The sequence below is a fragment of the Panthera onca genome, chromosome D2 (assembly GCF_046562875.1).
Source record: "Panthera onca isolate mPanOnc1 chromosome D2, mPanOnc1 haplotype 2, whole genome shotgun sequence".
Classification (NCBI taxonomy): Eukaryota; Metazoa; Chordata; class Mammalia; order Carnivora; family Felidae; genus Panthera; species Panthera onca.
The window spans coordinates 81,977,457-81,990,918 of record NC_138349.1 but is presented as its reverse complement, the minus strand read 5'-3'; the positions used below and the strand labels follow the sequence as shown (position 1 = coordinate 81,990,918).

Genomic DNA, 13,462 nt, shown 5'->3' with positions numbered 1-13,462 from the left:
CAGGGACATAACCTCGGGGTCAGACACGGCCGTCCCACAAAGCACCTCCCCGACGCCAACCGGGACTTCACATGGCGACACGCGGCGCAACCTAGGTCTCACGCCAACGGCCCGCTCTGGGCTCTGGAGACGCCCGGACCGCCAGAAGGGCATGACACGTCCCATCAAAGTGACGTGCTCCATACACACGTCATCCGGCCGTCTAGTTTAGTCAAAATGTCTCTTGGAACACAGTCGGAGGGGGGTCGTTTGCAACTAGCTACGGTTATCCCAAAGCGACTGGACGTCCACACCACGGGCTCCAGAGCTGGGACGCTGGTGACGTCAAGGGCGCACCACAAAGCACGGGTGTGGTGACAGTGGGTGCGGAAGGAGAAGGGAACCCAGAGCAACTCTCCTAGTTTACTTACAGCGGAGCACCGTCGTGACAAACAGCCCCGTCTATGACTGTCCCGCTTTCTTACTGATGGTTTCCATGTGTCACCTGAGGTCACGGAAAACAAAGGACAGCAAGAGAGTTCACCATGTAAATTCTAGGACCCGAGTGTGCTTCCAACAGTCTACTGCCCAACAGGGACCCCGCCCCTGAGACGAGAGTCCACGCTTCGGCCACCACCGAGTCCGCGGTACCACACGAGGGTGCCACAGGCCTCCAGAAGGTGCGGCCGCCTGTCCCCGCCCGGCATCTCGCAGGCCTGCAGAGGAGGGGCGGGCGGGGCTGCCCCAGGGAGCGTGGCTGCATTCCGGAGCCACACGGCTCTCAGAAACGTGACAGGGAAACGTGTGACCCTCCATCGCTTTTCAGAGTTCACGGGAAACAAACACATATCTCACTTTGGGGACAAAAAAACGCCTCCTATCCTTTTTGACCATCCAAGCTATCGGCCCATATCCTGAAATCCTTCCTGGCCTGCAACACGTCTTCTAATCTGCCCTTTCGGAGACACGGATCACGTGTGAGGCGCACTGGCAGACTTGTGGGGACGCAGCCGACGAGGGGGGCCAGGTGGGGCCACTCACGGCCTCACTGGACACGCGGCCGTGCAGCACAAGGCCTGCTTTCGGCCGAGCAGAAGCAGGGGCAGCCGGGCACCGGGGCGGGGGGCCCTGACGCAGCCCCTCTCTTGCCCAGTCCCCGGGCCATTTGCTCGCCCAGGCCCAGGCTCATTCCTTTCTCGCAAGTAAACAGCAGCCCAGGCCATCGACACGCTCCGTGCCTCAGACAGCCAGCAAGCTCCTCGGTCACCACCCTGCCCCGCGGAACACCGCACGGCGTCTGAGCCGTGGCACAATTCTCCAGGCCTGGTGTTTGCTTCGAGACCCCCGGGCTCCTTCCGGCCGATTGAAACTGCATGTAATTCTCCGCCCAGAAGTCTTCAAGAGACAAGGCAAAGGAATGAATGACGCTCTCATTAGATGTTCATTTATTAAGGTATTCCAGTGCTCTCCGTTATCCAAGCAGGACGCAGGTGCACTTGGAAGGAACAGGCACAGATGTAAAGTCACAACATTTAAAAAAAAGAAGTTGAGGGGAGCCTGGGTGGCTCAGTCGGTTAAGCTCCCGACTCAGGTCACGATCTCGCGGTTTGTGAGTTGGTGCCCCGTCCAGCTTCGGCTCGGGTCATGATCTCACAGCTCGTGAGTTCGAGCCCCACGTCGGGCTCTGTGCTGACAGCTCGGAGCCTGGAGCCTGCTTCGGAGTCTGTGTCTCCCTCTCTCTCCGCCCCTCCCCACTCATGCTCTGTCTGTCTTAAAAATTTTTTTGAAACAAAAACATTAAAAAAATTTTTTTAAAAAGAAGTTGATTTTCCAACCACAAGATCATGCTGTTGTTGTGCTTGAATATTACCAGTTTGAAATCTCTGATGGCCAAGAGCTAAACAGAAAATGGGGCAGGCCACATAACTCTGATCAAAGGAGAACAGAAGAGGGCTTTTCCCCCTAAGAACTGAGAAACAGAATCCTCTGTTTTGTTTTTTAAACAACGGCTTGTACAATACACATAGAAACACTGTCATGGGGTTTCTTACATCTTTGCTAAATAAAAGCTGCAAACATAACATTAAAGTGTGTCTCCGAGATGGCGCTCACGGAGGCACTGGTAATACAGGGGAAAATGCCTTTTCCTTCCATCAAGTTTAAAAGCATTAAGTAAGAGGATGAGAACACACTGCTTGTGCTGTAGGGCTTGGTCCCCAAAACAAGACCTTCCAGGAAAAACCATCTGAATGTGCTCTTTGACACAAAATCCCAGAAATAACTGAAACGACAGGTGTTCCAAAATCTCCACAACGATTCCACTGCTCCGAGAGCCCCGACCCCACTTGGCCGCAGCAGGCGCGGGTCGAACGTCAGCCCTGCCACCCGTGGACCCCGTCGGTCACTCATCAACGAACATCCCTGCTCCCCCACCTACCCGGAAGGGGAACAGCCGCCCCTGAAGTGTGCACGTGACGTGATTTCGTATTCTAAAAGGCATGTGCACGGGCGACTGGTTTATACCTTCAGCTCTTTTCTCGGTTTTTGTTCCCTTAATAGTAACAAGGTATTCTGTTTGTTTGGGGAAAGTGCCATGCTTTGTGTATCTGCTTATCCTTATAAACTCCCTTATCCTCGTATCCCTAGCCAATCCCAGTCGTCACAGAGAAACTTAGAAGCCTACGGCACGAAATGTCATCGTGGTCGTCCGGAGGCACTCAGTGCGGGATGCTCAATGAAAATGGGACAAGAGTCTGGCAGACCAGCATCCCCAAGATGCCACTTCCACGGGGCTATCAGCCGGACGGCTACTGAGGCAGGGGTAAGGGTCAGCCACCACGCCGTGCACGGGGCAGACCTTCCCGAATCCCTGCAATGGCGTTCAAACTAGGTCTGCGAGCTGCCAAGCTCCCAATGTGCTTATCTCACCAGCTGCCCCACAAGGGAGCTGCTGGGATCCACTTGTCCCTGCCCAAAGATCTGACTTCTTTCTCTTGTGTGCTGCTGCTGGACTGTGGAAGACCAGGAAGGGTCACCCCACTTCTGCCTCTTCGGCATAGGGGCCACGGTGAGCCAATTATTCTGAGAGCCGGTAGACACGGAAGCAGCTCAGACAACAGGGGAGAAGCTACCGCTTTGCGAGGGAAGTTTACAGTCACAAGAGAAACCTCCATTCACGAGGGCGTTCCTCTCGGTACCAGGAAGAGAATGCTGAAGAGAGGAAAAGAGGAGTCGAGAAAGACTCTTCCTGACCGAGAAGCAACCTTCCCCCTAGTTTGCTGTACTTTTCCTGATCACGTCCCCACCACCCGGCCTCCACAGTTTGCTTTGAGCCGAAGATGCTACGTAAGCCCGAATTCTAGCCACCTGTTTGAGTTACCGTTGCCTGGGATTCTCCCATGTATACGTGAGGTGCACATGTTAAAACACCGTTTTTCTCCTGTTAATCTGTCTTTTGGTACAGGAGCCCCAGCTGAGAACCTGGAATGGGAATCAGTGTAGAAGGAAAAGACGCTTTGCTCCCTTACACTGCCAGCTACGGCTTGAGTGAAACTTCTGAGGGTGTCCCAGGCACCTGTAACAATCCCCCCCCATCCCCACTGACTGAGCACCTGCGATGTGCCAGACATCGGCTTGGTCCTAGCGACCGCGAGGTAAGGCAGGCACAATTCCCCACATCTTACAGATAAAGACAACGAGGGTCAGAGGGAAAGGTTAAGAAACCAGCTGTGGATGGTGGAGCCAGGATTCCAACCCAGATTCTGAGGCCAAAATCAGGTTTGGGACTGAATCGTTTACACATTCGCGTGCATAGTTAACCTCTGCAGCACCTTGAATTATTCTGTGAAGCCCTGAAAACGCTACAGCTTTGGTTTACAGGTGGCCTCCTCAACTCTCCCCGAAATTCATCCCCTGGAAGACAGCCCTTATGTCTTGAACCTCAGACAACTCCGTCCTTCTGTTCTTGCTGCTACGTTGTTCAGGTTCGGAGTTTCTGCACCTGCTCCGCCCGTGGGACGGACCAATTACTGATTTCCTTCCGCGTAGGGGTCACTGAGAACTTCTGCTCACCGGGTACAGTCGGGAGGTCCCGAGCAAGGAGGGAGGTGCTGGGACGGTCTGCTCGGCAGGGAGTCTGAGGAGCTCCCAGTCAGCTGGTGAACACACAATCCACCACCAATAAACGGCCCGGGGCCCAGATGCACCCGCGGCATCAGAAAAGACACACGGGGCTCGCCTGCACTGGAAACAGGGTGTCGTAAGGAGACGAGTGAGCCTCCGCGTCACGTTCTAGGAACAGAAACATTCGGCAAATATTAGAATCACACTGGGATCTTTGACAAGGTAAGACGGTAAAAACTAAGTAGAGAGAATTTCCTCCAAGAAATCCTTTTATTCCACTTTAGGCTTACATTCTTTTTAAAACTGTGATGGAACCGGGGGCGCCTGGGCGGCTCAGTCGGTTAAGCATCTGACTTCAGCTCAGGTCATGATCTCGTGGTTCGTGGGTTCAAGTCCCGCGTCGGGTGAACCCTGGTTCTCTCTCTCTCTCTCTCTCTCTCTCTCTCTCCCTCTCTCTCTGCCCCTCCCCTGCTCATGCTCTCTCTCTCTCTCTCTCAAAATCAATTAATTTAATTAAAAAAAGACTTCCATGATGAATTAAAAACATTTAAAACCACAAACTGCACCCTCTACATATTTAAAATATTAGTTTTTAAAACGCTACTCTACTAAGTACCCATCTATCTATCTACACACATGTGCACACACATAGTCAAAGGTCTCCAAAGACCTCCAACCGTAAGTGGGGCCGGCAAGGGTATGGGGGAGACCATGGTCCATGGGGACTTTGTCTGTGGTATTTAAATCTTTCATGGGATGGACTCATTGGTCATTTGCATAACTAAAAAGTTAAAACAAAGCACCGGGCATGCTAACAATGGCCTGCCAAAAGGGACACCACCGACTCAGTGTCACCGGTACTAAAAGAACGTAAATGGAACCAATGTGAAATTTTCCTTTTAAACCAGCCCTTACACAAAAGTACTCAGCCCTAAGGAGGATCCAGTAAAAAGGAACGCTTCCCCCACAGGGAGTCATGTCACCACCACATGTCAAGAGCCTTAAAATGTGTCTGCCACCGGGTCCAGATCCAGTTCAGATCGACCTCAAGGAAATAATTAGACATCGGGATAAAGCATGACACATGGACGTTCCTCACTGTCTTCACCACTACGAAATGCACAAGTCCCTAACACATCAACAACAGGGAAACGATTTCAGGAACGGGAAATAGCCACATGGGCGAAGAGCGCGCAGCCCTTAGGAAATACTTCCCCGCAGGAATCACGGAGATAGAATACGACATGAGGAAAGCAGAACACGAAAGTATCCTTACAAGGAGCGCGTGCACACACGCACAAGGCACACACGCGCACACGCACGCGCAAGGCCCTGGCAAAACAGGCCACGTAAGCTGGCGAAACGGCAGTGGGGTGTCTGCGCCTTCCCTGCTCACGCCTGTGTCCACAGCGACCGGGACGGCCTCCAGCTCACAGGGGCGCAGACGCTGCCCAGCGAGCCAGACCCGCCACGACAAACAATATCATCTTAAAAAGCACCCCGTCTTTTTTGCCCGTGCCCTGGCTGTTCCTCAGTCCGGAAGGGGTGCCTGTGTGGGGCGCCGCAGCCGAAACCGCCACCCTGGGGGAGGCTCTGTCCCGTCTGCTGGAAGAAGGCCACCTGGCATGTCATTCCCCGCTCCTCTCCGCCCCTGCACCGGTGTGCGTGTGGGCGTGCCGGAAGAGGGGGCTCCCTGGGACTCTGCGTGAGTGTACCCACGCCGTGACACCAGCACCCGCGGCGGACCCTGCACCCGCTCTCGGCACCCCCCCCCATCCGCATCTTCAAAACCAGATGCCCCTCGCTAAGGTTCCTGCCGGCCGAGCGGTGACAGGAGGTTCTAAGCATTCCCGTCAGGCAGAAAACGGAAAGGCTGATGGTGACAAAGTATCGCTTCCCTCTGACCCTCACTTGGGACCAGACTCACACCAGTGAGACTTGCCGGAGGGATGAAGACGCGCCCTCAAGTTCAGAGCCTCGCCCGGAACTCCCTCGTGGGTGGGGGATGGGCTCCACTTGGTTGGACTGGGATCTTTGGTGGGGGGGGGGGGGGGGGGGACACATTTCAATTAACACTTTATTTGGGGCGCCTGGGTGGCTCCCTCGGCTAAGCGTCCGGCTTCCGCTCAGGTCGTGATCTCGAGGTTCGTGAGTTCGAGCCCCGCATCGTATCCTCTGTCTCCCTCTCTCTTTGCCCCTCCCTCCTTCACACTCTCCCTCTCAAAAACAAACGCTTAAAAAAAGAGGAATTAAAACTTTATTTTTCAAGAATATTCTTCTTTCTGTTGCTTTTGCAAATGGGTCTCATCTGGTGGAAATGCTCGTGCTGAATTCAGACCTAAGTTTAACTTTTTCTTCCCTGGATAAAACCCTATTCTGGGGCACTTCCTTCCACCAGCACCAACGGAAGGCTTGACAGAGTGTCCAGGCCTCAAGGTGGGGACTGCAGAGAAGGAGGGAGGGAGCCTGAAGCTGTGCGACCAGCCTGGGAGGGGGTTGGGGCCCCCCCCCCAGGGGGGAGGCCTGGTTTCCTCTGAGGCGCATCCCGGAAGCCACTGACCCGTCCAGGACACCCGCGCAGCCCGAGTTATCCTCACATGCTCTTCTGTGGGCCTCCCACCCTCGTCACGGACACATCTCAGTGGTTAACGCTGAGAAAGCCTAAGAAGTCGACGGCCTTCTTTAGCAGAAGCCTGAACAACTTTTACTGAAAATACCTCTTCCCTACATTATCTTTCTACATCCCTGGTCCCCCAAGAGCAGGGCCCTACGATGGAGCCCAAGAAGCCACAAGTCTTAATGGCCCAGACCTCGGCCCCAACGGAACAGCAGCAGCCATGGAGGGTGGCCCCGCAGGCATCAGCTCGGGGCCCGAACGCACCTGCGGCACAGCTGGGCACAGGATGAGTCAGTGTCCCCCGGGGCCGCGGGGACCGGCGCTGGCTCACCAGCCCCCTGTCCCCCAAAGCCGTCCCTCCAGCTCAGGAAGCCGAGTCCAGGACGGGGGCCAGGGGCCCTGACCCTGCACGCTGACTCTGTCAGCAGCCACCCGGCTCTTCCCCAGAGTTGAAATAGCTTGGAAATCCTGAAAAACCCACCGTTTTGTTAAAAAAATTCTGGGGGAGGAGGTTCCATATAGTGATATACGTTCAAGAAAGGGAAACAGAAGGGGACAGGCACTGACATCAGTCTGCATTTCCTGCCAACCTTTGTCATTTGAGATTTTTCTTAAAACAAAACCAGAATCTTGGACTACGTGCATCTTCCCGGGGTGCATCTCGCCAACCCAGATGGGCACCCCTTATTTCTCTGTCAACTCAAGCTTCACTTCGATGTTCCCAGAGCCACAAGCATGCCCCCACGTGGCTGGAGAAGATTCCAGGTTTCTCAGAGTGCCTTGCCCACAGGAGCCCCAGCCCTGAGTCAGGCTGGAAGGAGGCTCCTCCAAATAAGGAGCCTCCTGGACTCACGCGGACGCAGCTTCCCCTCATGTAAAAACATCCTTCCATGAAACACAGAATCCATAGCTAACTAAATTTAGTCAACTCAGGGTTTGGGTTACCAAACCCAAAAGCTGTCTTTCAGGCACGGCTTCTGGAGCCTCGCCATACTAAATGTGAGATGGGGGGAGGGGGGGCCCAGAGGCTGGTGCGTGTGCAAACCTGTCTGTCCCTCCACCGTCCCTGCGAACGCCACTGAGCCTTCTCTTGAGAATAATGTCCCGCAGGGTTTCTTCTAAGAAACCGTCTTGCAAAGTATTTGCTTAAAACAAGACCTACGTTCTTAATGGGCTGAGTCACTGATACCGCTCTGTGGTCTCGCCTTTGCAAATCAGAAGCCCACCGTGGACGAGGTCTGCGGCCGGAAACCTGACTCATCGGAGAGTTGGTGCTGTACCCTGAGACTCTCTAACCTCTGATTCAGCCGCTTTCTGGGCAAGGGAGGCGAGCCGAGGCTCAGTGGGTGTTCACCGGCCAGGGCGAGACACGGGTATAGAATGTCTCAGCAGGGAACAAGTAGGCAACTGAAGTTAGGATTTTAGTATTAATGTATTAGACCTGGCTATATTGAGGTTGACAGGCTCGAGCCCTCCCCCACCCACATTTATCCCTGGTAATCAGAGCCCTCATTTCCTTGTGCCTAAGATCAACTAATCCAGAATAAGATGTGAACTTCTAATTCTAACTTCTTAGAATTGAAATACCAGGAATATTTGACTTAAAATTGATTAAGTATAGGGGTACCTGGGGGACTCAGTCGGTTAAGCGTCCGACTTCAGCTCAGGTCACGATGTCGAGGTTCGTGAGTTCGAGCCCCACATCGGGCTCTACGCTGACAGCTCGGAGCCTGGAGCCTGCTTCAGATTCTGTGTCTTCTTCTCTCTCTGCTGCTGCACCATTCGTGCTCTGCCCCTCTCTCTCCCTCTCAAAAATAAACATTAAAAAAATTTTTTTTTTAAAATCAAAACTATCTCATAGTATCTGTTTAAAAAAATGACTAAGTATTGAAATATTTGGATAAAAGTTTATACATGAGATCATGTTTTTATTTACTGTATCAAACTGTTTTAATTGCAAAAATAACTATACGTGTTCACGGCCCTGAGAAAGAGTTCCAGGTACCTTGAGTTTTGCTACTTGTAGACCATCCACGATCTAGGTGCACATTCTGACTAATGCCTTTCCAGGATTTTCCCTCCAGGTTTACACGGTTTCTTTACTAAAATGTTACATATGTTCCTGTATGTTCTAGCACAGGCTATTCTCCATACACATCGTCCCACCACGTCAATACTCTTCTTCAACATCGTTGTCATGGTTACACCACATTCCACCACAGAGAGGAATTCTGACCTATTTATCCAACCCCCTTTGGGGGCCATGTGGGTCGCTTCCAACGTTCAAACAATGTTCATTCGCTAAGCATCCTCAGAGCTAAATCTCTGGACGCAGCTCTACACATTTCCTTACAAAAATACTCCTAGAGGAGCGGGTTCAGTCCCAGGATGGGCACGTGGCTTGGGCACAGCCACAGGAGACCTCGTGAGGAAGACAGCTACGCCATTTCAGTTTGCCTGTCGCTCAACCTTCTGTGGCTCAAGTTTCTGGCCCGTTTCTGCTGCCCTTACCGGTAAACTAATTCTTACCTAGTTCCTAAGATAGTCAAATCCTATCGTCTACTGGACATGCTTAGTTCACCAAGGATGCCTTTCCAGGATCAACGCCCCTTGTTGGTCCCTGGCTTAGCGTGACGTCTGAGTCCTTCAAAGTCAGACCTCAAGTCACCCTGCCTGTTCACCCCTGTATGTTCCTCAATTTTTATCTGTCACTTCTCCAACACCTCTAACCGAATGACTGATCTGAATCAGCAAGTATTCCAGAACACTGTCTTGATCTTGTCCGACCCTTCATCTCTCTGAAGCAGCTTTGTGGGCCACAAGGGAACTCCAGAAGGTTCCAGAACTCCAAATCTCAAGCCCTCCTGGTACTGAGAGCCATCACTGGGATGGTGTCAGTGCTGAGACACTGGGTCCCGGGTCCCCACCCTCCCGTGATGTGACACTGAACCTACTCAGCATCAGGCTGTTTATTCTGTGGGACGGCAGGCAGCAGCATGTTTCGTTGTTTACAGCAATGTCTCCGGATTATTCTAGGTCCTAACTCTGTCTACACTGTGCCATCAGGAAGGTGAGGCTGCACGGCAGGATCACGGAAGAACAGCCAAGTCGCTCGCAGAGCACAGCTGCCTCCCAGGAAGGTGGCTTCAACCACGGGTTTACTTTCCCCGCTCAGGGTCAGCCTCACACCGTGTCTAGTAGGCCGCAGGGAATCATTACGTATCATTCTCAAGGAAGCACTGGACCAGCGCACTTCCAAAGTTCTCGCAGGGGACGGTCCTTCAGTGTGCGGGGCTGTCCCCGAGCCTAGGGGCACTCGGCATCCCACACGCTCACAACACGGGATGCTAACATCCCCGCCCCCGTCGCCATCACGAGAACTACAGACGTCCTCCCAGGTTTCCGAACACCAGGGCAGGGGTGACACCGTCCCGCACGGGGAGCCTCTTGCCGTCCTCAGCGAGACGGAGTGAACACGCAGGAGGTGGCAGGAGACCACACAAGCCTGGACAAGGGACGGTGCAGGGCAAGCTGTGAGTACCTAAAACCGGACCTACAGAGCGAGCTGGACGGCAGGGGGGCCGGCAACTTCTCGGGGGTCCAGCGCAGGACCACGGCGTGCTAGGAAAGGCTGTCTCATCAGCACGTCGGGCCTCCCCTGCTGGAAGCTGATCACACGACCTAATGCAAGCGGCCCAATTTCCACCCATTTGGCAACACCGACTTTTTCCACACTGTTCCTGCTCCCGCCCTCCCGTTCAGGGCCCGCATTCCCCCCTGCATCCCGGGCGTCCAGGGAGGACGGGAGCACAGGGCGAGTCTTATGAAGGTGAGGGCGAAGGGCACGGCCGTCCTGCCCCGGCTGGGCTGCGACAGAGCCCCACCAGCAGCACCGCCCTTCCCGCAGGACCCAGGACACCAACACCCTGCCCTGCTCCCTTCCGAGGCAGCTGCAGTCAAAGGGCCATTGTTCCCAGACGGGCGGGAACAAGGCCTCTTGTTGGTCGGCTCGGCTCCGCTGAGTAAGGTCCCTGGCTCCGTCCAACCTCAGCCACAATCAATCTCTCTTACGGTGCAGGGTGGGCAGGGACAGGTTTTCCAACGTCATCTTCATGCTCAGGTGAGACCGGAAAGGTCAGCCAATGAGCCACCGGATACAGATCCTGTTGAAAACTGACTAGTGACCTATCAACTGGGCTGTGCTTCTCAAACTTCTAGAACTTCTTTACTTTTCTTCAATTTTCTTTTGGTGTTTATTCGTTTTTGAGAGAGAAATAGAGTGTGAGCAGGGGAGGGACAGAGAGGGGGAGACACAGAATCTGAAGCAGGTTCCAGGCTCCGAGCTGTCAGCACAGAGCCTGACGTGGGGCTCGAACTCATGGATGGTGAGATCATGACTTGAGCTGAAGCTGGACACTTAAACTGAATGAGCCACCCAGATGCCCCTAGAACTTCTTCAAAATGCAAACAGCCTGGTTAAAACGCAGATATCCAGGCCTGACAGTCTGGTTCATAAGTTGTGGGAGCAGGGAGCGGCCAGGCGGTCCTGAAACAGGTGATCCAGGAGGACAGCGAGCAGGAGGGGAGAAGCGGGTGGGCCTGGGGCACTCTCTGGAGGCGCAGTCGACAGCAGCTTAGTCCCAGAAGGAATACGGGGTGAGCCCAAAAGGGAGAAGACCCAGACGGCACCCTGGCCGACCTGCTGGGGGCACAGTCGCACGGCGGCTCCACAAGGCAGTGGACCGACCCGAGGCAGAGACCGCAGAGAAGGGGTGATGTGAGAATCCAGGGGTGCAGGGACATGATCATGTAAATCGGATTTCCTCAATCACAGCATTTAGTGAAGTGTTTTACCTCTCCTAACAATTTATTTCAAGCAACGAGAAAATCCCTGCCATTAGAAATATTTCCTAAAGATTCTGCCCTCTCCCACCTGGTGACGTGTGGCACACAGACAGGATTTCGTCCGTCTTTGGAGATTTAATACACACGCACCTCCGCGTCACCAATGAGAGCTCTGCCTGCCCAGTGGCCTTGAACCTTGCCGGGCCCTTGACCACGTGACCACGAGCACCTAGCTCGGCTCTGCTCTGTCATCCGTCACACCGGAAGCGTGCAGGGCTGTTGTGAGCTGCCCTCCCCTGCCCTCCCTGGGGACAAGACCAGGAGCGGGGTCAGGACCTTGCAACTGAATAAAGGCTGAGCCGCCCACTCTGGGCCGTTTTGGAGAAAAAGGCTCGTCTCAAATTCACTCAAGAGACCGGGTACAGCCTCCGAAAGCCATAACTGGAACCAAACTGTAGGACTTACCCACCTAGAAAAAGGACTTTTATTCTTAGAGCTGACGTCTTCTTTTCCAATGAAATACAAATCTCCTAGGAAGGAGACACTAAAACTGGCAGTTCTTCACCTTAATGACGGTTTCTAGAAAGTTTTTCCCTGCCCACAGGGTTTAACAGCGAAAACTCAAGGTGCCAGCATCCAACGGTGGAAGAGGCTTCGGGTCACACACCCTCTACCCGCAAATCCTCCCGCGGCCATCACCTCCACCATCAGACTCTCAAGGCACAGCTGGGACGTTTCAGCAGCCAAGTCAGAGCCTTCCAGAAAGAGAACGGCAGTCAGCCACACCCGCCGACTTCCGCCCTTCCCTCTTCAAAGACTCGCAGGGCACACGGGAGAGGTGTGTAAACAGCCTCTTCCAGGCTCTGTGTGTCTACAAATGGCCGGAAGCGTGTTCATTATTCTCCTTAAGATGCCTTTTAAAAATTCACAAAGACCTGACGCACGCTTGTGCTTACAAGCGACCTTTCTGAAGGGCTGCTGCTGGTGCATTCTTAGACATCTGTTTCCTAACGGGTTATGGGACACCTGAGAGACTGAGATAAAAAAGGAAAACTGAACTTTCTGACATCGCCGCTCTGGGCTGGGAGCAGAAAACATGCCTACGTGCCCACAAAACACAAAAGGTCAAGAGAGCGAGAATTTATGAGTGACGTGAGTCAGAGTGCCAAAAAGGAAAGTTTACAAGAAAAAAGATACGTACAGAATACATAAAACATACGAGACCGTATACAGTTGGCCGCTGAACGTGGCTTTGAACCACGCATGTCCACTTATACGTGGATGATTCTCAGTAAGTACAGGACAGTACCAAAAATGCATTTTCTCTCCCTTATGATTTCTTTTCTCTAGCTCACTGTATTGTATGAATACAAAATACATGACATATACAAAATATGTGTCAATCAACTGTTTATGTTACTCGTAAGTCTTCTGGTCAACATTCAGCTGGCAGGAGTTAAGTTCAGGGGAGTCAAAAGTCATATGCAGATTTTCAACCATGTAAGGAGTCGGGGCCCCTTATGGTGTTCGAGGGTCAACATGTTTTATATTTACATAAAATAGGGATTATAATGTACTATATGTAATGTATTACATATGTGACATTAACGTGTAATTGTGTATAACATATAAAATTATATTACATACATGTTATACATATTGCACAAAATATAAAAAGCCATATATTATCTTACAAGTTCAATATATCACAATGATACGTATTATTCAGGAAGTCCCAATTTTTGCTTGTTAGTTGGGTTTTTGTTTTTTTTTCCCCAGCAACCATTCACGCAGGCGCTTTGGTAATTATAACGTACTGCCAGGTGCAGACACACGGCGGGGTGGGGGTGAGGGGGGAGAGGGGTTCTCTACTCAACCGGCTTTCACTGTGTTTAGCAC

General features: G+C 52.8%; 1 protein-coding gene across 1 annotated transcript in view; it reads right to left on the bottom strand.

Moving 5' to 3' along the window:
- Nucleotides 1–13,462, bottom strand: part of SGMS1 (sphingomyelin synthase 1) — a 283,588-nt gene that overhangs the window by 200,068 nt on the left and 70,058 nt on the right. The window lies entirely within an intron of this gene.